Here is a 24,697-nt window from a genome sequence, read left to right as displayed (position 1 = left end):
TTGCCTGCGTCTCAATGAATTCAAAGGGATTCTGTGGATAACTGGCTAGCTGAAAAGGGTCACATAGACATAGTCCAGCTGGCTGGACAAAAATGCACATCGCTCTCAGCTTATCTGAAGTAAAGCAAAATACACTGTCTTTGGCTGTCCTTGTTACACAGTAACAGGAAGATTTCGGTGGGAAAAGAATGTTGCAGGTGGGAACAGAAAACTACAGAAGAGAAACTAGGGGCGGGCTTGGTATTTAGGCAACTAACCAATAATGAGCTTAACTTTTGTAATATGTATAAGCTAATTATAAGAAGGCATAAAAGGTGACTGTAAGAGACAATAAACGAAGTCTGCTGATCACTCATATTGAGGGACTGTGTCTTCCCTCCGTTGCGACAGGATTCTCCAGCTACAATTAGATTTTAATATGGGACAGGATGTGGCCTTTAGAACTTAACTTTTTGAAAATTTTAATATAGTCAGGTCAGGTCGGCAGAGGGTAAAATCCTGGCTTCAGAAAGCTTCATAAGACTTTTACTTTTGCCTGGACTGAAATCAAGATTTTTCTCAAGAATTTCTGAAAAATCTTGATACCCCTTGTCCAGCATGCACCCATACCCACCCACCCAAAGTTAGTTCATAATCATTAGAACTGTGTCATTTGCTTTCTTGTGATTTTTGCAGAGAAATAATTTGTAGCTTAACATCTGGAGTGTGGGAAAGGTAGGTCATACACAGTCATGTGGCACATGTGACTAGTTACAAGTATTCTTGAAGACTGAGCTTCAACCAGAGACTCCCACTGAGCTCATAAGAAGCATGAGGCCCATATTATCCGATACCTAATGATGCTATTAAACTTGCCTTATAAATGCAGTTGGAGAAGGAATTTACATCTGGTTTCATGGCCTGCAGATAGGTGTTATTAACTCAGTCCTGTATCCTCTTATTACCCTGTATGGCCTGTAGATAGGGATGATACCTATTGTTATCTTCAACAGCAGCCTAGGCTGCAATGACCATGCAATTGTCGAGTTTAATATCTGAAGAGGCAGTGGAAAGTAAGTAGCAGAATAAAGACCCAGAAATTCACAGGAGCAGATTTCAGCTTGACTCATGTAGCTGTTAGGAATGATCCTAGAAGAATTTCGTTTGGAGGACAAAGGATTTTGGGAGTGTTGGAAGACTTTGAGACTGCCTTCAAGATGCATCAAGAAAACAAGGAAAGTTCCTATGGGCGTGTTACTACCAAACAGAAGAACGAGTAAGGTGCAGGTCTGCTGCTGCATGGGATTGGCAAGTTAGGTCAAAAATTACACAGAAAAGGCTGGCATGCTCAATGGGTTCTTTGCATTGGTCTTAACAGGTAAATTTAGCCCCACGTCCCTGTGACAGGAGTCAATGGCAAAGCAAATAGCAAACCACTAACAGTAGAGCAGGGTCATGGTAGGAACCTTCTGTAAAAACTGGACACATACAAGTCTGTAAGATGTGACAGCACACACCCAATGGTGTCAAGTTTTCTGACCTCTTTGAAAATCCCTTTTCTGTCTTTTCAGAAAGGTCCTGAAGACTGTAGGGGTCCCAGATGGCAGGAAAAGAGCAAATATTACACCCATCTATAAAATAGGTGAAAAAATTATTTGGGAAAAGACAGACCAGTCGTCCTCACTTCAGTTTCTGGAAAAAAATGTACAAAGGGTCCTCACAGAGGCTCCTTCTGGGAACATGAAGGGCAAGAAAGGTGAGTGGAAAAAGCCAACACAGATTTACCAAGGGTAAACTGCCTCCCACTGTCTTGTATTATGAAAACATTTGGTCAGTGAAGGATGATAGTATTTTGGACATAATCTACCTTAATTTTAGCAAGTCATTTGGCACGGTCTCCCACAAAATCCTTGTTGACAGCTTGCTAAAATATGGATTAGATAAGGCACACAAGTTGCATGGAGTCTGCTGAGCTCAAAGTTGTTGGTGGCTAATGGCTCAAAGACAAATTTTCAACTGGCTATGTGTGGAGTTCCTCAGGGATCAACACTGGGTTTGATACTATTCAAGGTTTTTATAAACAATCTGGATTAAAGGCCTGAATGCATCTGTGCCAAGCATGCAGATGATGCAATACTGGGAAGAGAGGTAGAATGTGAGAAGGAAAATAAAAACCACTGTACAGAGAGACACTGACAGGCTGAAAGACTGGCCAAACAAGGTTTTAACAGAGACAAATGTGAAGTTCTGCAGCTGGTATGGAATAATCCCAAGCAGTAATACAGACTGAGGCCTGACCTGCTAGAGTGTAACGCAGCTGAGAAAGACCTGGGCATCTCAGTAGACAGCAAGCTGGACATGACCCAGCAGTGCAGCTTTGCAGAAATGAAAGCAAACGGTCTGTTGAGCTGTACAGCCATGAGATTAAGGGATGTGTTTATTTTATGCTATGTGGCATTTGATAGGCCACAGCTGGAATACTGCATCCAGTTTTGATTCTCCAGTTCAGGAGAGATTGAAAAACTAAAAAGGGTTCAGTGGAGGTGTCACCAAGATGATTAGAGCATTAGAGAATTTGATATATGAAAGAAGGATGAAGAAATTGGGTTTATTCAGCCTAGAGAAGCAAAGGCTTTGTGGGGCGCTAATCAGTTTTCCAATCTTTAAAAGGCAATTATAGATAAGATAGAAGTACTCTCTTCACAGCTATTCGGTGACAGGATAAAAGCAACAGGCCTGAGCCGTGTCAGGGAACCTCCATCTGACTATAGGGAGACTGAGAACCATGAGAACCAATTCGGATGTGTTGCACAGGGAAGCAGGATTCTGTTTTTCTACTGGAATTTCTACTGGAATTAGAAATGGATTGACAGGTACATGCATAACCTGATATAAGGCCCTGATTTCAACAGAAGGTTGGATCAGATGAACTCCAAACATCTCTTCCCCACTCAGACTTGTCTGTGATTGTGATCTACAAAAAAACCCCAACCAACCAAAACAAAACAGTTTAACTCCTGGAAAATTGTCTATGGACTTAGGTTAAGCCTAATATAAGCAGTTTCAGCATCACTCAAACCAGATGAGCTGTGCATACACACAGACACAGAAGCAAAAGCTGAATTTACTCTTAAAACTTTGGGATTACAGTCAAAGTAAATGCGTAATATGGGTATATCATAGTGCAAGCTACACAAGACTGATATTAAGACTTCTGAAAAGCTGACTCAGGCCACTTATAAGCTGGGCTGGTAAAGTTATCTGCTTTATAACAGATAGCATAGCATATCAGCCACTGGTTTTGTGCTATTTTTTTAATCATTAGTGATATTAGGAACTGTAATAAGCAAGTAATAAAAAAACCCCTCATATCTGAGTGTTGTGGTTTAACTCCAGCCAGCAACAAAGTACCATGCAGCCACTTGCTCTCTCCCCTCCCCTTCCCCTGCTGCAGCTCCCCCCACCCCCCCATGGGATGGGGAGGAGAACTGGAAAAAGGTGAAACCTGTGGCTTCAGAGACAAGAACAGTTTAATAATTGAAATAAAGTAAAATGTAATAATAATAATAATTGTAATGAAAAGAGAGCTAACAAAAACAGAGAGAGGAATAAACCCCAAGAAAAACAAGTGGTGTACAATACAATTGCTCACCACACACCGACCAATGCCCAGCCAGTCCCTGAGCAGTGATCCGCAGGCCCCAGCCAGCTCTCCCCAGTTTATGTACTGACCATGACATTCTATGGTATGGAATATCATCTTGACTATTTTGGGTCAGCTGTCCTGGCTCTGCTCCCTCCCAGCTTCTTGTGAACCTGCTCACTGACAGAGCATGGGACACTTGAAAAGTCCTTGACTTCAGGTAAGTGTTACTTAGCAACTAAAACATCAGTGTGTTATCAACGTTATTCTCATACTAGATCCAAATCACAGCACTGCACCAGCTACTAGGAAGAAAATTAACTCTGTCCCAGCTGAAACCAAGACACCAGAATTCCACAGGAAACTGAAGACTCTGGGATTTGAACTTGTTGGATTCCCTTGATGTCGTTGTCTGAAAACCCCATCTTGTCATTATTGGAAGAGGAGACATGAGTGAGAATTAAAATGCACGATGCTGATACCCACTAATGAAACAGGTTTACAAATCCAGTATGAAAAATGTTTTAAGGGATAAAAATGTTGTTTTGTCTTGAAGAGGTGAGTGGATCAGTGGGTAAGATGGCTAAAAGGGTGGTCCCCTCTTTCCTGACATTATGATGGGTACAGTTTATTGCAGTGGCTTTATCTTGTTCTTCGGACACTTTGAACCAGTGAAAATAAACCCTTATGGCATAGGTGGTTTTGTATAGGAAGGAAATATTTTCTTTGACTTATTTGCAGCACTCTATAACCTGTGAAGAATGCAAACATTGCGGGTGAAACTTGTTTCTCATAGTCTAATAGTTCAGTAGCTGTGTCATGGGAGTGTGTTTTGGGGTGTTGGTTTTTTTTTTCTTTCTCTTTTTTTTTCTAAAGCCTACAGTAGAAACATATGCCTCTGCACAAGGGCGCAGAGCATATATCTTTAAATATAGTATCTATATGTCCTGACCCAGATGAAAGCTTCTTAAGCCAGATTTTTCCTCAATCCTGTTACCGCACATTAGCTGTGAACAGGATTATTCTTTAATGTGCCATTCAAACAGTTCAGAGGAAGCAAAAGAAACAGTGAAGGAGAGGGGAGAGAACAGATTCTGAATTTGTGTCTGTGCCATGAGACCAGCAGGACAACGACCCAAACTTCTCACACCATTAAGAGCTACAGCTGCTTCTGATATGTACTGCAGAGCAGCCAGCTGACATACTAGAAAACAACATAAACATATTTTGGATAATTTTTTTTTCCTTTAGGGAGAATTGAAATACTTGTTAGGTTATAACTGCAGCATTATATTTGAAGGTGATTTCTAGAGGAACACTAGCACAGAACTCTCTTACCCTGATCCTGCTTCTGGGGAGGGATGCCTCCCAGGCTTGAGTGAAAGGGCTTTCCTAACTCTGCTTGTGGGTACCTAGGCTGTTACAGTAAGGGAGGGTTCAGCGATGTTATGAAGCAATGGATCAACAGCTCCGGAGAGCACAGACAGACCTCCATTTATTCTCAGGATGTGGTTAGTACTGTCCCTGGCAGGCCAGATTTTCCCCCAGTGTGTCAATTTGGCTTGGTGGTCATCAGGAGGTTTGCTTCCTTAAGGGTGAAGGTAGAGCTTAGTCATCTCTAACTTCGGTCTGTGTGAGGGGACCAGGACATGGAGTTAGTAAGAATCAGAGACAGTTGAGGGAATGGCTTTTTTTGCTGGTAATAACTTAAGGCTCAGCTCTGCTCTACAGGATCTGAGTTAATATGAGAGATTAACTTTTGGGTACATACTGTATCTGTTGTACCATGATTCAACTTGCTACACAGAGATGAAAGGCTGTGACTTGGCCTCTGCTTCCCTGTCAGTGGTTGCATCTGGTTCCTTCTCATGGAAAGACATTCACAGAGATTTAATGGCAGAGCTCTACCTGAAGGCCCCCATTAGGCTGTTGAGCTCACACCATCCCAGCCTTGTATGAAGCCAACCTCTCCCGCCTTGCAATGATATCAAATGCACTTACACTCTGGAAATCGAGTCTATTAATTTCTATCCAGATCTTCGAAATGTGGTCTTACTTCTCTGTCTCCACTTTCCCTACATCCAGACTGAGGACCTATAGGTATACAAGCTGTACTGGTTGGTTCAGCAATTAAATGCAAATGGTTGATTTCCAATCCCTCTGTATGGCTTTGTCATTCACTGTAGCTCTAAAGCATTCTTCCTGGGCAGAAAAGCTCTCTGAAGTATTTCACAGCATCCTGCTTTGTCTTCAAATGGACAAAAATCCAGCACATAGCAGAAAGAAGTAAAGTTCCTAGTCAAAAAAACTGTTTATCAAGTACATTTGACACTGAGAACATTTCTCTTCTGACAAAAAGAAGGGAACACTGAATTTTCTTCAGCAGACTGTGAAGTTTCCCCATCTTGTTTTTCTCACTGGAGGGTTTGTTTTATTCCTCCTTTGTCTCCAGCACTGATCTCTTTCATCCTGGTGTACAGGATGGAAGTATGCATCCCGATTTCTCCTGCAGAAGTAGCAGGGGAATTCAGCATCTTCATTCTGAAATGTATTATGCCCAACATTTGTTTGGATTTGCAGAAGAGGACGCTGCACAAGGGCCTTCTTCCCACCAGGATACTCTGTAAAGGGCCTGCTGTAATTGCAACTCTTGCGTTTCCCTGAGAACAAAGGCTTTTAGCTTCTTCCCCAAATATTCTGTGAAAAGATAAATTTAGGGCAAATTTTCTCACTGCACTAACTAAAAGAATCGTTTAGCTGTGGAAAGAGCCTTGAACAGCACTCCTGAAGATACCGGTCTCTTATTTTACTCCTATTCTGCATGGTTTTGCCTTTGAATTTCTGGGTGAACTGAAGCAATTTGTTCTTATTCCAACGCAGGCCAGAATTTCATGGGCTAAATTAATACCAAGGATAGGAAATTCTGAATGATGCTGACATTATATGCAACACTAAAGCATGATCATTCAGCTTGGTATGTCTTTAAAACTTTAATTTTCTACACAGAATTAACAGTAATATCTGTATCTTTTCCCCTCATTTATTTTGCTGTATGGAAAATGCATTTGTCATAAAAGATTTCCAATTTTCATCTCAAAATATAGAACTAAAACTTTTTTAAATTTTCAAAATTTTCATAGGTTTAATTTGAAAAATCCCCACCTCAAATAAAGTTCTGTGACCTTTTATTTTCAGTGAATCTTCTTCCCGTGTAAGCACTTGTGGAAAGATTCATAGGCTGTTCTAAAAATGATGTTTCCAAGTAACTGATTATAGAATTCTATGTTATTGTAGTAAAAGTAAATATTTCAGCAGAAGAAAAATTAGTTTTGCAGCAAAGCTCTATGAATGACTTGGATATAATACAGAATAATTTATAAATAGTTTCTTGTAGGGAATTGAAATCCCACCACATCCTTGTATTTAGATTTTCTTTTATTCATCTAACCACTGTCTAATAATTCACAGACAAAATTTCAAAGCACTGCATGAGAACTTAGTGGGAATCTTTCAGCCAAATTCCCTTCTAGCAATTTGGAAGCTTTTCATAAAGGGTCAGAAGAATCTTGTCCAACAGCATCAGGTCTAGTAAAAAAGGTGGGAAGAACATTACTGTATTTTGCTTTCATCAAGAAAGTTATATGGTGGGGAATCAGGCTGCAGAGGTGAGCTGGAAAGTTATGTAAAAGAAGATCAGACACCAAGATCCTAATGTAATATAAGTAATGTGATTTGGGACTGATTTTTGAAAATGCTGAGCATCTGCAGAGCTGTTGGATTTCAGCTGGCATTTTACTCATTACTTTTGAAAACTGCACAAAGCCTGCTAGGTCACACAAAAAATGAGACACCAAAGATCAGTTTGTAAGGTCATGATTTCAGGAATACTCACTGGTAGATCCTGGTATCCAAATCCTTGGTTTTATTCCCATAATCAGTAAGTAAGGCTATGTTTTGCATAATGTAACACAATGCCAGAGCATTAGCTCTACAGGTGATGGGGAATGCAAAATGAACAAACTTCTGTGTTCCCTTAAAATATGCAACTGTTTCTCCAGCTAAAAGAAAAGAAAAACAAACAAGAAAACAAACAAAAAAACCCCAAAACCTGAACCACCAAACCACTAAAACCCCAGAGCTTTTTTATGGCATTTATGTCACAGGTATCAAAACTCTGTATTAAGAGGTGGTACATGGTCTGACATTCTTTTATTAACATGTTCTTCAACAGAGTAAACTGTCAACTAGATTTTTTTTTTTTTTTTCAAAATGTATCAAATTATTTCGGCCCTGGCTCAGTATGAAATGGAACAGTTATCATTGAGATAAAGAACAAAACTCCAACAAAAACATTTAGGAAATTGCAAAATGACAGAAAATGTGTCAATTCTGAGGAAATATGGGAACCTGTCAGAACACACAGTTTTCACTGTTTATATTCCTGTCATGATGTTTTCTATATTTATGTCTAAAGAAACTAGTATGTAGCTGTTTCATAAAGTCCCAATACAAGAAAGAGTGAGGGATGAAATTAAAGTCTTACCTCCACAATTCCTTGCTTTTCTGCATTTATGTTGGGCTTTTAACTTTTTTATGAAGTCATTACAGTTTATCATGCCAATAGGTATATAGGGAGTGTTAACCACAGACCACTGACAGAATAAACCATGCATTCACAGTAAGTATGCACACTAAAATAGTCTATGAAAAGCTGAGCACATGCATGAAGCGCTTGCTTCTTTAAACAGCAATTCGTTCTTCCTCAGGCTTTTATACCCAAAGGGACACGTACGCACTAGGCTGAATACATTTGAATTACCTTATAAGCACACTGGAAAAAGAGAACCATAGAAAGCAGTTTCAAACAACTGGTTCCAAAGTGTTTCTCTCTCAGCTTATTTTGACAAATGAGGGTGATCAAAATAGAATTAAATTAGAGAAAGGCTATGTCTATGTTAGCGAGTGAATCTGCAGAGCAAAGCCCTGTGGCCACCTTGTAAGTGTTTGTGGGAAGGTTCTGTCATACTAGCTCCAAAGTGTGTTTTCTGGCTTAATTTCATCCAAAAAGTATACAGATCATCTGCTCTGAGACTGTCCTGCAATGCAAACCAGAGTTACATAGGGAAGGGCTGAGAGGTTCACTTCAAAAGTACACCGTGATCCACACAGAGTCACTGATGTAGACTTACCCAAATTGAACCTGATTCAAAGGCCTGTACTCAAAGCAGTAATCCAAAGGAAAAAAATTATTAATTTTAAAAATTCGGACCCCTTAGAATAACGTTGACACAAGTTAAGGTTAGTACGAATATAACACAGCCTTCTGGGACAGATCAGCGAGGCAGATGAGTTAGGTTAAAGCAGCTGATGTACCTGGTAAATGCTGTGGCCATATTGGCATGGGCACTGCTTTGCTGCAATGTGCTGGTATATTCCCTGGCACGGTTAAAGCCTTGTCCAGTGAAAAGTGACTTCCCAGGAAATTGCCATATATTTAGCACACAGTTACTACAGTGTCTTGCAAAATGAAATGGAAGAAATTGCTATACATTCAGCACACAGTTATTATGGTGTCTTGGAAAATGCAATGGAAATGAAACTAAATAACTGGTCTGTAAAACTACTTCGGAAATATTCAGATTTTTATCGAGACTGAAATGTTTTCTACAGAAAGATGGGAACTGCCATGTTTTATAGGACAATTAGAATGCCTCCTACAGTCTTTATAACATGTACTTCAGAAGACTAGTTATTCTAATAGCAACAAATATATTTCTTTTTTTTAACTATGTACCTCCCTATTAAGTCAGATTTATGCTTGGACCATGGTGTTTTGTATCCTTTCTATAGCTTTTGTAACTAGAGCCTCAGCTGGTGTAACATGATACAATTCTATTTAAGTCATTGGAGCACCTTCTACTTCAAACAAACTGATCATCTTGCTTTTAAACTCACTTTCTGCTTTGTTTGCTGTCTTGCAGAATTGAGAAATTACAGGTTCATAGGATAATTCAGATTGGGAGGGTGTTCTGGAGGTCCAACCTCCTGCTATGTTAGTAGCAATTTGGACTGTGTGATCTAAAAACAAAAATGAAGTGTGATACTTTCTCTGTGAAACTCTACCTAGCTGTGTCATAGTGTTTGAGAGAAGCCCCATGAAGTAGTATCTTCTCTTTTCTGAAGAAAATGATGCTCTTCCAGTATGGGATTTTATGAAAGTCAATCTGCTTAGTTTATCAAAGATAAGGTTAAGAGGTGACTGCGTCATGATCTGAAAATACTTACATAGAGAAAACCACGATTCTTTAATCTTAGCAGAAAAAGGTGTAACAAGATCGACTGTCCAGAAGTTGAAACTAGATAAATTGAGATTTTAAAAGGTAAATTTTAATCATTGACATATTTAATCATTATAGCAACTTGTTAAAGGATACTTTGAATTATATATCAATTAAAGTTTGTAAAGCAAGAATGAATGTCTTTTGAAAACTGTGTACTCTAATTCAGAAGTTACAGGCTAATGTACAGATTTCTGCAATAAAAATCTATGGCCTGTGTTGAGAAATCAGATTGGATAATCAAAATTGTCCCTTATGTGCATCAGTGTTGTATATGCTCTTATTTGTGACTTTTCTGTTTAAATTCCCTCTTGTTTACTAACTGCGAGCTTGTTTTAGTATCTGACAGTCATTGCAGAATAATTGCAAACGTAGCTGAAATGGTAGGTATGCTAAGCAAGGATAAGTGAATCACTAGAGATGTAAAAGATACTTTGCTAGTTTTTGTGAACTTCAGCAGAATAGAAGATCTCTGAGCAGTCCTGATGGTCATGGCCATATTTTCAGTGTTAGATTGGGTAGTTTCCTGGAGCTGACAGTATACACCTGGATTAGCAACTGTAGGAGAAAACAGTTATTTGACTCAAAAAACCATGAGACTGCATTTTCACAGACACCATGGCAGTGCAAAGCAGCTGTTTCAAGTAGGTGGGCTTAGTGACACATGGGCTTTCTTTGTTTTGTCTTTTTGCATTGGAGATGGGTGATAGAAGGTTGATGAGGAGAAAGTTAGGCTCGTGGTGCATCTTGGAGCATTTTGGAAATACTGGGAGTACTTAGGGCTCTTCTCAGTCACATTTTCTGCTTGATGAATTAAAAGCTGTCAGAGCTGGGATGGTAATAACTTTTCAAACTTTTCCATCCGAGGAAAAAAAATCAGAACTCTGGTCAATTCTATGAATCTATAAATCAGTTTGAGACATTTTTTGTGTATATGTCCATCCTGCACTGTAATGCTGCAAGTCTTGAGGTGTTTAGCTGAAAAAACAGACTGTTTTTCAAGTCCTTTGCATGGAGGAAAGTGTGGGTAAGAATGAAGTCTGGTAGCCACAGCCAACCATGCCATGGTAACTAGTAGTACAAATAAAGATACCTTTAAGTCATAAAGTTCATTAAGTTCAGAAGTTTCTGATACTAACTCTTTCAATATTATAGGCTTTCTCTTGCCAGTGCTTCTCACATGGTGTCCACCTGTCAAAGCAATAGAGCTTTGTGGGAAAATAATGGATTCTTCAGTTTTGTGCCAGTCTGCACTCCCTGTCAAAATAGGAAAAGAACTGACCACGTTATCTGACAAAGTGAAAAAACTGGAAAATTCTTGTCTTTGGGTAATAAAAACAGGATTAAATTAGAGAAAAGCTATGTCTGCATTTACAAGTGATATGGCCCAGTAGAAATGTATCCACAGAGTAAAACTTTGTGCCCACCCCGCTAGCATTTGCCGGGAAGTTTCTTTGTCGGAATGCATTAGTTGTGCTCTTGAAGTGCACCTTCTGGCTTAATTTCATCTAAAAGGAGTTGTTTCTGCTTGATGTCATCAAATGCTTTTTAAAACCACATGTACATATTTGAGGAAAATATCAAAAGAAGGAATTCAGAATTTGTCTGGTCTCCTCCTGTGCTCTGGCAACGTGGACTACAAGGAAAGGTAAGATGAGCTGGCCCAGCAGAAGTTATTTAATTGAAATAGATAATATCACTGATGTATTTCTGCTTCGCGTGAGCCTGGATGGGAGCATCTGGCTGTGGCAGGCTGTCAGGGAAGGGGTAGAGCTTTTTGTGGCAACGTCTGCCTAGCATTTGTGCTCTGTTCTGATCTGAGCAGGGGTTACTCCTGTAATTCTAGGGACTAGGTTAGAAATGGGATTAGTATAGCGATTTGAAATGCCGTGTGCTGCTCATGCCAGACCGAGCAGACAAGCTAGATTTTGTGCTGTCACCAACAGCTGTCACGAATGTTTCCTTAAATCTGTATTTGGAAGGAGTTTTCATGTAGCCTTAGAGATAGATTCATGATTACGCTTAAAATTTGGGGTCAAGCCAACATGGACCAGAGTGAATTGTAGAACTAAGTTTAACTCCTTTATTGTAGGAATTATTTTTGTTTTAGTTCTGTGCAGAAAAGCTATACTTCAGTGGTTTTAGTGTCTGTTTAATAAATCAAAACAAAACTAGAAGTTATGTCTTTGGAGGGAACAAAGGGAGGGAGCAAATAAATGGTATTTTTCTCATGTTGCTGATAATGACTTGTGCCTGTCATTGTTATTCCCTGTTTATCTGACCTATTAATGGAGGGCAAAATTCCAAAGATATGTTTAATTAACATTTGTAATTAGTATTACAAAAGACCCTGCTTTATAGAACAGGCAGCCCAGAGAGGAGGGCCAGGAAAAGACAAGCTTTTCACCCTGTAATTATTGCAGCTCTCCTTAGTGCTCTCATTCATCTCATTAACATCACAGTGGGATGGTGCCACTGCAGGCTACTGGCAGGTGTCTAACTGCCTTCCTCCTGGGGAGACTTTTACAAAAGAGGTCCTGATCCTCAAATAAGTTTGAAAGCTTGCCAGTGGAGTACTTCATTCAAACTTTGCAGTCTCCTGCTTCCAAAATACCTTAAAGACTTTCAGTTTCAATAGATAGTGATCCTCTGGGGATGTGGTTGCTTTATAAGTTTGGAGGGAAGAGGAAGAGAGAGGGGAGAAATCAAGGTTTATCTAACAACATATGCTACTTCATTAACATGTTCCATTAAAAAGTAAAATAAAATAAGCTAGATAGAATGGAATTATGGATGGATAACCAAAAGGAAAACCCGATTCATTGCTTAAAAACCCCCACTGAAATACTACCAACACATTAAAAAAGGCACGTGTTAATTTCTGTGTGTGGGTAAAGCTTTTCTTCTGGATTGTCTTTCTTCTTCAAATTAAATTAAAACAGCTATCATATCAAATAGTCTAATTTGGCAAATGGTAGTAAATCCTTCATGGGAAAAAATGGTTTTTGCTTTTTCAAAAAATGTATAAAAACATGTCATTATATACTCCTGTGATATTATTTTTTTTCTTAAATACCCAACTCATGTATTTACATGAGAGCCTTGCCTTTAAATGAAAAATAATCAGTGAATTTCCAGTGGTAAAAGCATATAATAAATACCAGGATCACATCAAGGAAGAGAAAAAGAACTATAAACTTTTTTCTTTTATGTTAAAGATAATACATGATTTAAAGCCAATCTCATGGTTGTTGAAGATACATTTTATTTTATTTTATTTTATTTTATTTTTTGATATGATGGAACTGAGCTTTTTTATTATAGCTCTAAGTAATGAGGCAATAAACATTCACAATATATGGCATGAATGGAGTCAGCAAGTACTCAAGGTTTGGAAAAGTTCCTAAATCAGGTTCAAATCCCTGGGATTTTACTGGGATTGCTTTTGTAACAGTTTCAGTCTCAGTGCATTGTTTACAATGAAGATTAGAGGACCATTATAAATATGCGTATGAGCTAAAGTAAACCTACCTCTACTAAAGAGCTTGTATATAAAAGAATATGAAGTTGATGTTTGGAATGGCAATGCAAGAGTCAGAAAATGTTTGTTTGAACCTTGCTGGCTGGGTTACCTATAGTGAATCAGCAAAATCAGATGACCTGCGATTTTAAGAACACATTGTTCAGTTTAGTGAAAGGAATCAATGATGCATTTATTTGTTGCTGATAGAGCATGTGTTGCTGTATTTTGAAGAGCTCTAATCATAGTCAAGTACATTTTGCAAAAGTCTGTTCAAACATCAAATAGAAAAGTGGTATCTACCTCAAAGCAGCTAAAACAGGAGGCAGTGGACAGATACAGATGGAAAACAAGGAAACAATGAGTGAGCATAGGTTTGTAAGAAAATAAGAAATATATGTATGGACTGGTGTTGTATTTTAGGAGCATTTTAAGGACATCTATGAAATGAAATAGTGAAATAGTTTTGGACATACTGATATTTGTTTTTAAAGTAAAGATATTGGATAATGAAAATTCACATCATGGACTGATTGAAGATACTTACACTTTCTGTGAGTAAGAGATGATAATGATAACCAGCATAGTAGAAACTGTGATACTTCAGTGTACATTTAAGAAGACAAAATGTAGTACTTGGACTAACATATGAACCTTTAAAGGCTACTTGATGAGGTGCAGAGATTTGCTGTTCAGAGATTTGCTGTTCAGAGTCTGGATTTCCACCCCTTTAAGTAAAGGAGCTTGAGATGTAAAAACAAGTGTATCTATGGAATTCTGCCCCAGACTGCAAATAATTAAAAGGCCTGATTTACTAGGGAGACACACACTGAGCATACACCTCCTAAACTCTCCCTCTGACCTCTGTCCTTTTACAGATCTGCCTCAAGGGAACAGCTCTCCCAGTGTGAAAAATCTGTTACATGGATTATATAGTTGCAGTCCAATGCTTTCTTTTGAACAAGAATAGGGAAACTGAGGGGAGGTGTCTCACATGGTGTGAAAGAAACGCTACATTTGTCTGCAAATCCTTATAGGATCAGGTGCATAATCCTAACTCTATTTGTTGCTGAGTATTGGCCAATATACTTTAAAAGCATAGAGCAGACCATAATATATGCTACACAATTTGTGCTAGCTTTTTGAAAAAAAGTAAAATAGGGGCAATGTTACTTGCTTACATGAAAGGATTTATGAAGTTTAATTTAAAAATTTGGAGTGTTTTGAGGTTTGTTTCTCATGAAGGGAGCTAAATAATATAATCAGAGTCCGTTTATATTAATTTTGGTTTATTTTTAAAGAAATCATAACCTTTTCCTCCAATGGCTCTTAGCTTTAATGTCTAGCTTGGCTTACAGGTTTAATTATCCTTACATTCTAGTGCTCCCAGCAAAAACATGGACCTTTTTAGATGTACATATTCTTAGATTTGTTTTCCTACCTTCCACCCAGATATTAGATATATATGGCTTGAATTCTGCCAGCCACAGGCAAAGGCTGAGAAAACAAAAAAGATAAAGATGAGAAGAAAATGCTATGGGTCTCTACTTTAAAATTCTGGGCAAAGGAGGAAGAAATCTGTTATTCATATAATTGGACAACATGTGAGGAGGATTTTTTAACAAAGTGCATTGAAAGAGTTTTGAATAGAAGATTTTAAAGAGGGGATACAAAATTTTTGTTGATTTTTGTCCATATACAAACCATACTTCTTCCAGCACTCTTGATCATGGTAAGATTTGTTGCTGTTTTCTGTGCAAGCAGATTAACTGCTTCTCCTAAACATCAAACTTGAGCTGTTTTTATCCTTTTTTTTATTACTATTTTTACTTTCTCATCAGGAGTTTGGGGTTTTTCTTCCTCTAGGTCACCAGGGATGCAGTGAAGTGTCTAGGTCACTAGACCCAGCGTTGTAACATCAAACCTTGTAACTGATCCTGGCAGAATGGAAGGACAAGCTCAAAAGTTAAGACCAAATGCACACAATCCCTTGGAAACACTCATGAGCTGAAAGCTGACCTGGAAACAGTAAGATATGTGGTATAGCTTTAACAACTTTCTACAGCCTATGCCTAGAAACCATTCATACACATAGGGAGAGAGCAGAAGTACAGAGATGTTTAAACAGAAAAAAAATATCATAAAACCCACTAACAATGCTAGTAAAGTATGGAATACAGGCTAGAACAGGCTTACTTTTTTGAACTTTTCAAATTACTTTCTTTTGGCTTATGTGAAAGTACATTTTCCCTTAATATGTATTGTTTTCAGGTATGGCAACAATATAATTAGTCTTGAACTCAAGACCAATAGGTAGCTGAGTGTAGAAACAAACACACACTCTCCCAGCCCAACCCCCCGAAAACTACAATAACAGTCAGGCACCTCAGATTACAAATCCATATGATTAGTGCACTAGCTCCTTATCTCTGAAGGCTAGAGCTAAAATCCTTTGTTATGACCCCAGTAAAAATGAATTTGGTGATCTATTGCATGTCGTAAAAGTACAATATTGTCTTCAGTTTCTACTGGCTGAAAGCTCCATCAGGGAAAGGATTTTTTCTTTCTATTTTCTATCTGAGAGTCCTTGAACCAAATACAGGTAGTTTATAAATAAGTGTAACCCACTGACCCTCTGTCCCACACTGTGTCCTATATATTTGAGCTTTGCTGTGCTGAAAGGAAGGAATTACGTTCCCAGAGGGATGAGCAGGAAGATTGCTGCCTTTTTTCTTCTTTTTTTTCTTTTTTCTTTTCTTTTTTTTCTTTTCTTTTCTTTTGTCCTTCATAGGATAGCATGGCATTGGCTTTCAAAGTATCCTTCATGTTACCTTAGTGTAATCTCATGCATAGTCTAATTATTGACTATCCCCAGTGGTAATTTGGCTAGTAGCTGAGCTGTCTGTACTGCAGTGCAGCTGGATCTGCATCACAGGTAGGTGTATCTGAACAAGACTTCAAGTGTCTAACATGGATTTCAGTAGGAACATAGTCATAAAAGCACAAGATTTACTTCAGCCTTTGTAAACTATAAGCAATTATTTCACTAACCAAACCCCATATCGATACCATTGTGCTGCTGCCTAACTCCAACCTAATGCTAGATTGAGTTTACCCAACAAGCTGCAAGCAGATTTCTGGCTTTCTAAGGGTGAGCAGTGTAAAGGAAGATGTATCCTGGTTTTGTAAGTGTCTCGTGATGAGGGACTGCAAAGGTGAAAACTTGCTTCAGTTGGATGAAAGGCACACTGTCCCCAAGCTCAAAGTGATCCTCCCTCCTTCCCTCAGGGTTGGCAGTTTATAACTGCCAGCCTGGGCAAGCGATGCTTTTGCTGAGCATATCTCTGGGATCTTAATTTGATGTATAATACTTGCCAGCTGCAGGTTTTTAATGCTTGTATTTTCCAGACACTTGAAAAATATAGAGTGAAAAGCACTCAGCTGAACCCATTGCCAAATGATAGTTGCTCTCAGTTTGGATCAGTGCCCCAGTTTACAGCTGCCATCGTCTTCAGGAGAAAGGCTAGAGAAATAGACTGACCTTATAGCACACCTGGAAGGCCAAGAGTCTCTGTCTTTGCCAAGCTACACATAGTCAGGAGGGTTAAGTTATACAGCCAAGTAAATGGTAATGCTAGCTGTTGTCATACTTTGTTTGGCTGACGGTGGCTTTTAAGACAGTCCTTTAGGGACATTCTTTTGAAGCTGGCAACCTCTGTGTCCTAAAAATAATCAGTGCAGAACAGAGTCATTGACCAAGGGAAATGGTAATTTCAAGACATTAAAGCCTCATATCTTCAAGATTTAACTTGTGTGGTTAAGGCTAGACCTATCAAAATGTGCATGAGATGGATGCTTGGTGGGTAATCTCCTAGACAGGTGGGATTTCCAAGTTGTGTTTTTCTCCTCTATGCAGTCACTCAAATTGCAGGGCTCTGTATTATAAAGCTGGTGATTCAACAGAAGCAATACAGAAAGTAGTTGCCAAATCAGTCATTCCTTACAGACTTCCCCTCTAGCATATGCATGCTGGCCTTTTTAGGAGGTAAACATTATTAACCTTTCTTTTTTTAGTTTGGATTCCAAGTTTTTTATTGAAATTCGGTTCACACTTGCAACATGCTCTCCTTTTAGACTGTAAATGCTGTGCAGTATGCAGATCACTCCATCTTCTTCTGTTCCTTGTTGCTCATGCTGCAGAGCCAGAACTTTCCAGCCAGCAGCTACTGCAGTGAATGGCCTCCAAAGGCTGTGATGGAAAAAGCCATCAGTGAGGATGGCTCTTGCTGGAGAGAAGCATGAAAACATCCTTCAAGGAGAAATGCCTGGTGATGCTCTTGAGCACAACATCAGGAAAAATGCCTCTTTGGCTACTGTTTCTGAAGTGAGAAATATGCAGTGGACTTTAGACTGAGGCCAGGGTTTAAATGTAATCACAATCTCTGTCTTTTCTACTTATTTTAATAATACAGAGAAAGCTGCTATTAGGTCCTTGATCTAGGTGTGCTGTCTTCCCAGCAGTGAATTATTGAGACTGTGCTTCTCTTTTAAATGCTGTGGGAAGGTTAGACATCTGTTTAACCACCTATATCCTGAGTCACCACTTGCAGTACTTTCCTGGTTAAAGGACTGGGAGTAAAGAGGGAAAAAAAAAAAAAAAAAGTGGCTACAGGTGAGTCAGGGATTATGGGTAAGAAGGAGGATTCAATAAAAATTAGAACCTTGTTTCTCTCTATAAACACTTTGCATAAAATCTACTGTGGAAGGGGAGAAATATTATGCAAACAACTACCAAAACTGCTAATGTGCCTGTAGACTTGAGGTGACTCTCCAACTTGAAATTTAATAGAAGTCCAATTTAATAGAACTCAGATTCAATGTCTTGGTGATTTGGTATTCAGTCTTTCACTGAATTCAGTCCTTAAGCTGCCATGGCCATCACCATGGACAGGACTGAGTTCATGGGTTAAAAATCACACTCCCAAATAAACAGAAATGACAGGATGTATGAAGCATTTGAAACTGAGGTTCTGGTGGAAACTCAGTGAGGTTATTGCCAACTTTGTATCATGGACTATTCTTGCTGTTTAATATTTGTAGTTGTTACTTTTCAGTTTGCTGTTTCCTGGCACAATAGTAAGCTCCCCATATAAAACACTAGCATCCATGACTTCATTAGCTTGACAAATTGGCATTTACCAGTCACAAGGGAAACCTTAAAGCTTTTCTTGGCTCTGTCATCTTCAATGACCAGGAGAACCTCTGTGAGAGGTTCTTTTCACAGTGTTTCTCTATAAGAGCAGAAAGTGGAGTTCACTACCTTAGAGAGTTTTATTCCAATTCCTTACTCCATATCAAGGTTCCCTCATGTCCTGACATTAGGTCTAAGAGAGAGAAAGCGCCATCCATGAGGGGACTCTAAGCCATCTCTTTGCCAGACAAAACCAGGTTTCAAGCTCTTTGGATACTTTGACAACCCACCTTTCTTCAAAATACAGTATCTCCCAGGTATTGATTCTGTAAACCAAAAGCAAAGCCTCATGCTGTATTGATGAATTACATTAATAGCTAGAACATCACTTCCCCCATGAAATCATGTGACTACCCCCTGGAAAGTCTTGGAGATTTTGACTGCGTGGCTGAGAATAAGAAAGTGATTATAATTTTCTTAAGATTCTCTACAAAATTCTTAGCCCCTGAGTTCTCTTAGTTCCTCAAATCCTGTTCCCTAAAGGAATGTAAAGTTGTATTCTAGGTTTTGATTGTATCTATTTTTATGTCCCTTCTGCATTTTTTCTCTGATCCCTGTTCTGCCTACTACACTTAACTACTTACATATATTGATATAAAAGCAACTACCTCTGCATTTTCAGTTAGCTGGCTATGGGCTATTCTTTAGATAACACACTTGCTGCTCTCCCTCAAGATATTTTTTCCCAAGTGGGACTGGAGCATCACTGAAGTTTTCATATCATCTGCAAAAGGCCCAGTGCAGTTGGGTGGCACCAAAGAGGAAAATCTCAAATGTGAGAGGTCCAAGTACCCATTGATCAGCTACTGAATTTATACAGATACAATTCAGGACCGTAACAGCCTGATGCATTCCCTAGCTTCTCTGTCCCGTGGGATAGCTGAGGCTCATGCTAACTTCTTATTACCACCAGGAAGAGAGAATGGTAATTCTCTAAATCATGAGTGGTCACTGATTTTGTAAGTTGTCTGAGCCAGTTTATTGTCAAGCTGCCAGAGATTTCTTTCTGCTCATTAAGCCTTTAATTGTTCTACAATGTTGATGTGACTTGCAAGGTCTGGGTTCTGAGTTGATTCACTGAGATTGCTTGTAAATACATACTGATCACTGAATTTTGTATTAATAATAAATAATAATACTAAAATGATAATAATTGTGAGTGAACCTGACTTACCACTTGACTGCTTCCACTTTTCTTTGGGAACATTAAGAATGGGAGTTAATTTAAATTGTATGTATTATTCAGGGCATGTCTTTTAAGCATCTGATGGCATCATTAATATACATGTAGAGGGCAATTGTGGAGAATTGTGGAGACACATGTTTGATATAGAAGGATTTGGAATGTGTAACAAGTAATGATTCTTTCTTTTGTGAAGTTGTAATTAAGTTATTAAAAATTCATCCTTCAAAATATGAAAATACAGTTTCTTATGCATCAGTTTGTTTTAAATACAATGCATATTTTTAAATTTGCATAAAAGATACTTTGGCTTGGCTTGTGGATCCTACTAGTATCTGTGTTTATATGGCAAACAGAAGAGTCATGTTTTAATTTTCAGGGACTAACCAATTTTATGAAGACCTAGATACCATTGCCAGGGATTATTTGATGTTCTGCCTCTCTCTGCCTCTCTCTGCCTCTGGCAATGCTGTGGCTCAGCTTGCATGTTTGATAAAGTAGTAAGGGTATACCAGCCCCCAGCAGAGGTGTGTACCCTCATGTCTCTGGTACTTGTACCTAGTCCTTTGAACTGCTAAACACTGAAGAGGCAAAGGAGCCCAAATCAATCAATGGGAAGAGACTTCCCTCATGCTGTTGTTGAATATACTGTGTTAAGATGCAATATATGTTGTCTTTCCAGCAAGTTCAGACCCCTGGAGGGCTTTCAGCATTATACCCGGAGCGTAAAGGAAAGATAAAATGGAGCCGATGCATGTGATGCAAACTGTGGCTTCTCCCATTGCCACCTGGGATTTGCCAGACAGGCAGCTAGTCACTGATGTTGAGGAACATCCCTGCATTAACAGAGCTTTGTCTTCTAGCGACTCATGGGAATAGTTTTGGTTGACTGGTTTGATTTGCATGGCTTCCCATTCATTGAGTTTTGTTTTGAATTCTGGACTTGAGTTTATTTAAATTCTCCAAAGTGATGTTCATTGAAGTTGCCAAGCTTCACTTGGTTTTGTGTTGAAAGTGACGGTATTCTGGCAATTTTTCCGGATTAGTAAAAGGATTAAAGTCTGATAACTCATCAGTATTAGAGGCAGGCGCTCCATACTATTAGAAAGCTGCAAAGACTACTTTTCCCTCTGTCCAACAGGAGGAGGCTTCTGTTTCCAGACATGATAGGTCCTATGACATGAAGTGTTAATCCTGGAATATTATTCAATATGGAAAAGTTATTTCTGGTAGTCTTTAGATCTTTCCAAAATGCATAAGCTTTTATCTCTCCTTCTGAGGTTTTTAAAATGAGACTTAGAGTATTAAGGGAACCCTGTTTCTTTGTGAGCAATATATGACACGCAACACCAATAAAATTTCTCAGCTTTCAAATGCTACTAAAATAATGTGCCTCTGACATGTATGGCCTTTCACTGCACAGAAATATATTCTGGCATGACATAAAGCTTTTACCTAAACTGTATGAAATAATTTGCCTAATGTGATTGTGGCTTTGCTACTCATGGGTAATACAGCTATCTTAAACACAAGTTTCTGAAAAACTTATTTTTCATCTCTGAAGTGGGGCAGCCGAACAGCAGGAACCTCTGCAGAGTTTCTTTCTGGCTCAGCCATTTGCAGTGGAGATTTCTACTGGAGAAGCTTCCTGCGTGGTCCTTATTGAATAGGATGGAGCTGGGAAGCAAACTTTCTGGGCAGTTAAAATAAAACCAGCTTTACAGTGAGTATTACTGTTTAGTAAATGCATCTCCTAGAATCTTGTGGCTGAACAAAGAATAATAATAGGGTGACAGTTGGAATACATTTGTTTAAAATTGAGTAAGAATTTGCATGGGGAAGGAAATATTTATCTTTCTTTCTCACTTATCCATTTCTACCAGGACTACTTCTGACATCATTGGCCTTTGAGCATTGATGGTGAATGCCTTTAAGAAAAATAAGTAAACACCTACAAATATATTGCATTTTTCCTCTTAAGTGGGAAGCTTGCTCATGAAATTGCCTGTTAGTCTGTTGCCTAGCATTGAACCAGATGTAATGTCCAATAATCAGTGAAAGCACTGGAGTTAGAGATGATTGTTTTGTAAGCAGAAATTCCACATGCTTTCTGTTGGTCCAATTATGCTGTTAGACCACAGGTAATAAGAAAGAACACGTTTTGTTTTTTTTTTTAAGTGCTTAGCTCAATTTCCATTAAATTAAATAATTTCCTAAAAAAGAAAGTATTAGAGCATTTAAAACTTTTATAAAAGGGGATATTTATAATATTCAAAACTCAAAGAAATTGAAAATATTTCTGTAAGGACTCGTCTTTAAAGATAGAAAGATGAGCAATTGCCATGTTGGAAACAGCACAGACAATGGGTAAAGTTCACATGGCATAAGTAAATTATCACAGGACACAAGTGGATTATCAATGTATTTAGTTGTATTGATAATCTCTGAAAGTGTTATTGGTTTAGTTGAGATCATCTCTACAACACGAATACGGAAAACCCGATTTGTTGCCAATGAGCAGCACAGACATTTGAAAACCATGTTTGTAACACATACCCTTTTTGTACCATGTCAGAATACATTCTTCCAACTTTCTAGATCTCTCTTCCCTTAGAGACAGCGCAGTTAGCTGTTCCAGGTCAGCTTCTGATGGCCTCTCTCAATTAAGCAGCATGTATGTGAATACGTTCAGGGCTGCAGAACTCTTATGGGAAATTTGTGTTTAAGAAAAGTAGGGCTAACGAAAGCTGGTTTCAAATAAAGAATATACTTAAGATTTGACTTTTTTAAAATATGGATTCTGAGATGTTTTGGGTGTTCATAACAAGGAGTCTTTGTCTAATGACAATTTATACTGAGTGTTACTTGGAACACAGTATTATGAATATTTCAGTGAGGTCTGCAGTCAAATATCCTAAAACATGTTCCATGACCCAATATGCAAATCAGCTGTGGGATGTGAGAGGGCTGTCAGGGCTTACTCTACATAGATTTAGACTGTTTTAACAAAGGTTATTTATTAAACATTATCGACATTTTTTTTTTCATCACTTTCAGAATTCAGGAAGGTATTTTATTTTCTTTAGGGAAACAGGTAAGAAGTAGGTCGGGAGCCATGACTGTGAAGGGGCCACTCCAGGGAAGGGAAAGGTTAAGTTCAGTTGTAACAAGGAGAAAAAAAAAAGGTTAGGAAGCTGCTGTCATTTGTGAAAGAACTTCATTTATTGTTATACATTGAACTATTTAATATGTCTCAGTTGTTGTTTTTTGACAATATTAAAGGTTAATGAAGGGAATTCCTACCACTACATGATTCAGGGAGTTAAATTAGAGTCTATTGGAGGAATTATAATTTATATTTCATAGGGAAGTCCAGAAGCATATTCCATGGATAAAAAAATGTCATATAGCAGAATCAATATTACCAAACTTTTATGATGCAAATTTGGTGACTTTGTGAAACCACAAAATCCACATAATACATTAAGTAGCTTTGGCAATTGCCACAGTAAAAAATAGATACAGATTACTGGGCTATACTCTATCCTGCTTTGTACTTTGTGAAATTCCTGCTGGAAATAGTAAATGCATTAAATTAAAATCTAACCAAACCATATTGCAAACCTAAACAGAATTTGAAGTCTTAGGTTTATCCAGGCAGGAACTCGTATTCACAAAAAGTAAGGATGTGTATGCAAACATGTGCAAGTTTGTCAGGTGAGAAGAGCAGAGGCTGGGGCATTTTTATTTTTTCCTTTCTCCCTCAAATATCACTGAACTCCCACAGAAATGGCAAAACACACAGACACACAGACACACTCACACGCACGCACACGCACACACACATGCACACGCGCGCACGACGTTTACTTAAGCCTTTAGCCAGCAGGCTGTGTGAGAACATGGGAGCTGCTGGTCCCTGTGACAAAGGACAGAGACCATGAGATACATTGTTTGCATGTTATCTCACGCAGTCAGTGTGTTTGGGAAGAGGCTAGCTTGAGAAACTTCACTTCTCTTTTTGCAAAGGAAGAGGCACTAGTGAAGCCAGAATGCTTCCTTCATCGTAGGGGCTGTCACTGCTCTGCAGGGCCATGAGCTGTGTCTGTGTGCATGAAGGGAATATACTCTTATGGGAGTGCAGGTGTGTCGGCGTGTTTCCTCTGCAAACGCTGGAGAATTGCAAAGGAGCAGTTTGGGCCAATGAAGGAGTGTCATTTTACATCCGTAGAAAATTGGCACCTCTCTCTCTTCCTCTGAAACGCAGCCCTTTAGTGCTGACCTCTGCTCACAATGAAGTGTGGTGCACCTGTAATTAGGGGAAGTTCAAGTGAGTTGCACAACAGAAAAATGAGAGTTGTGGGGTTCACTCACACAGTATTCTCTTTGGCTGCTGTTGAAGCCTCCTGGCATTTTTGTCTTATTCGCTCTTCCTGCTTGTCTCCTCACCTTTTGCCCTTAAGGTCCTGGAGCTGAAAGTCATAAGTTTATTTTGACCTTCAGTTTTCACTAAGAAAAAACCCGTGAGTTCCTAGTCCTAAAATCTGAAGAGATAGGCTTGAGACTGTGCTCTCTGAAGCCTCAGAAATAAGAAAACTCGCGATTCAAAAATGTTCGGGAATGGCATTGCTACTCCAAACAAGAAGCCACCAGATGCCTGTATCGGCATGCTTCTGAATTAGGCAGTAAGCCTGCACTCAAAATGTAATTAATTCTCAATAGTACTAAATATGCTTCCTGCTGTTGGTACCTTATTGTTCTCCGTGTAAATGACTTCTAAACC

Source organism: Falco cherrug, chromosome 3, assembly GCF_023634085.1.
Source record: "Falco cherrug isolate bFalChe1 chromosome 3, bFalChe1.pri, whole genome shotgun sequence".
Taxonomy (NCBI): Eukaryota; Metazoa; Chordata; class Aves; order Falconiformes; family Falconidae; genus Falco; species Falco cherrug.
The sequence above is the reverse complement of the archived record's forward strand: the minus strand, read 5'-3'. Positions refer to the sequence as shown.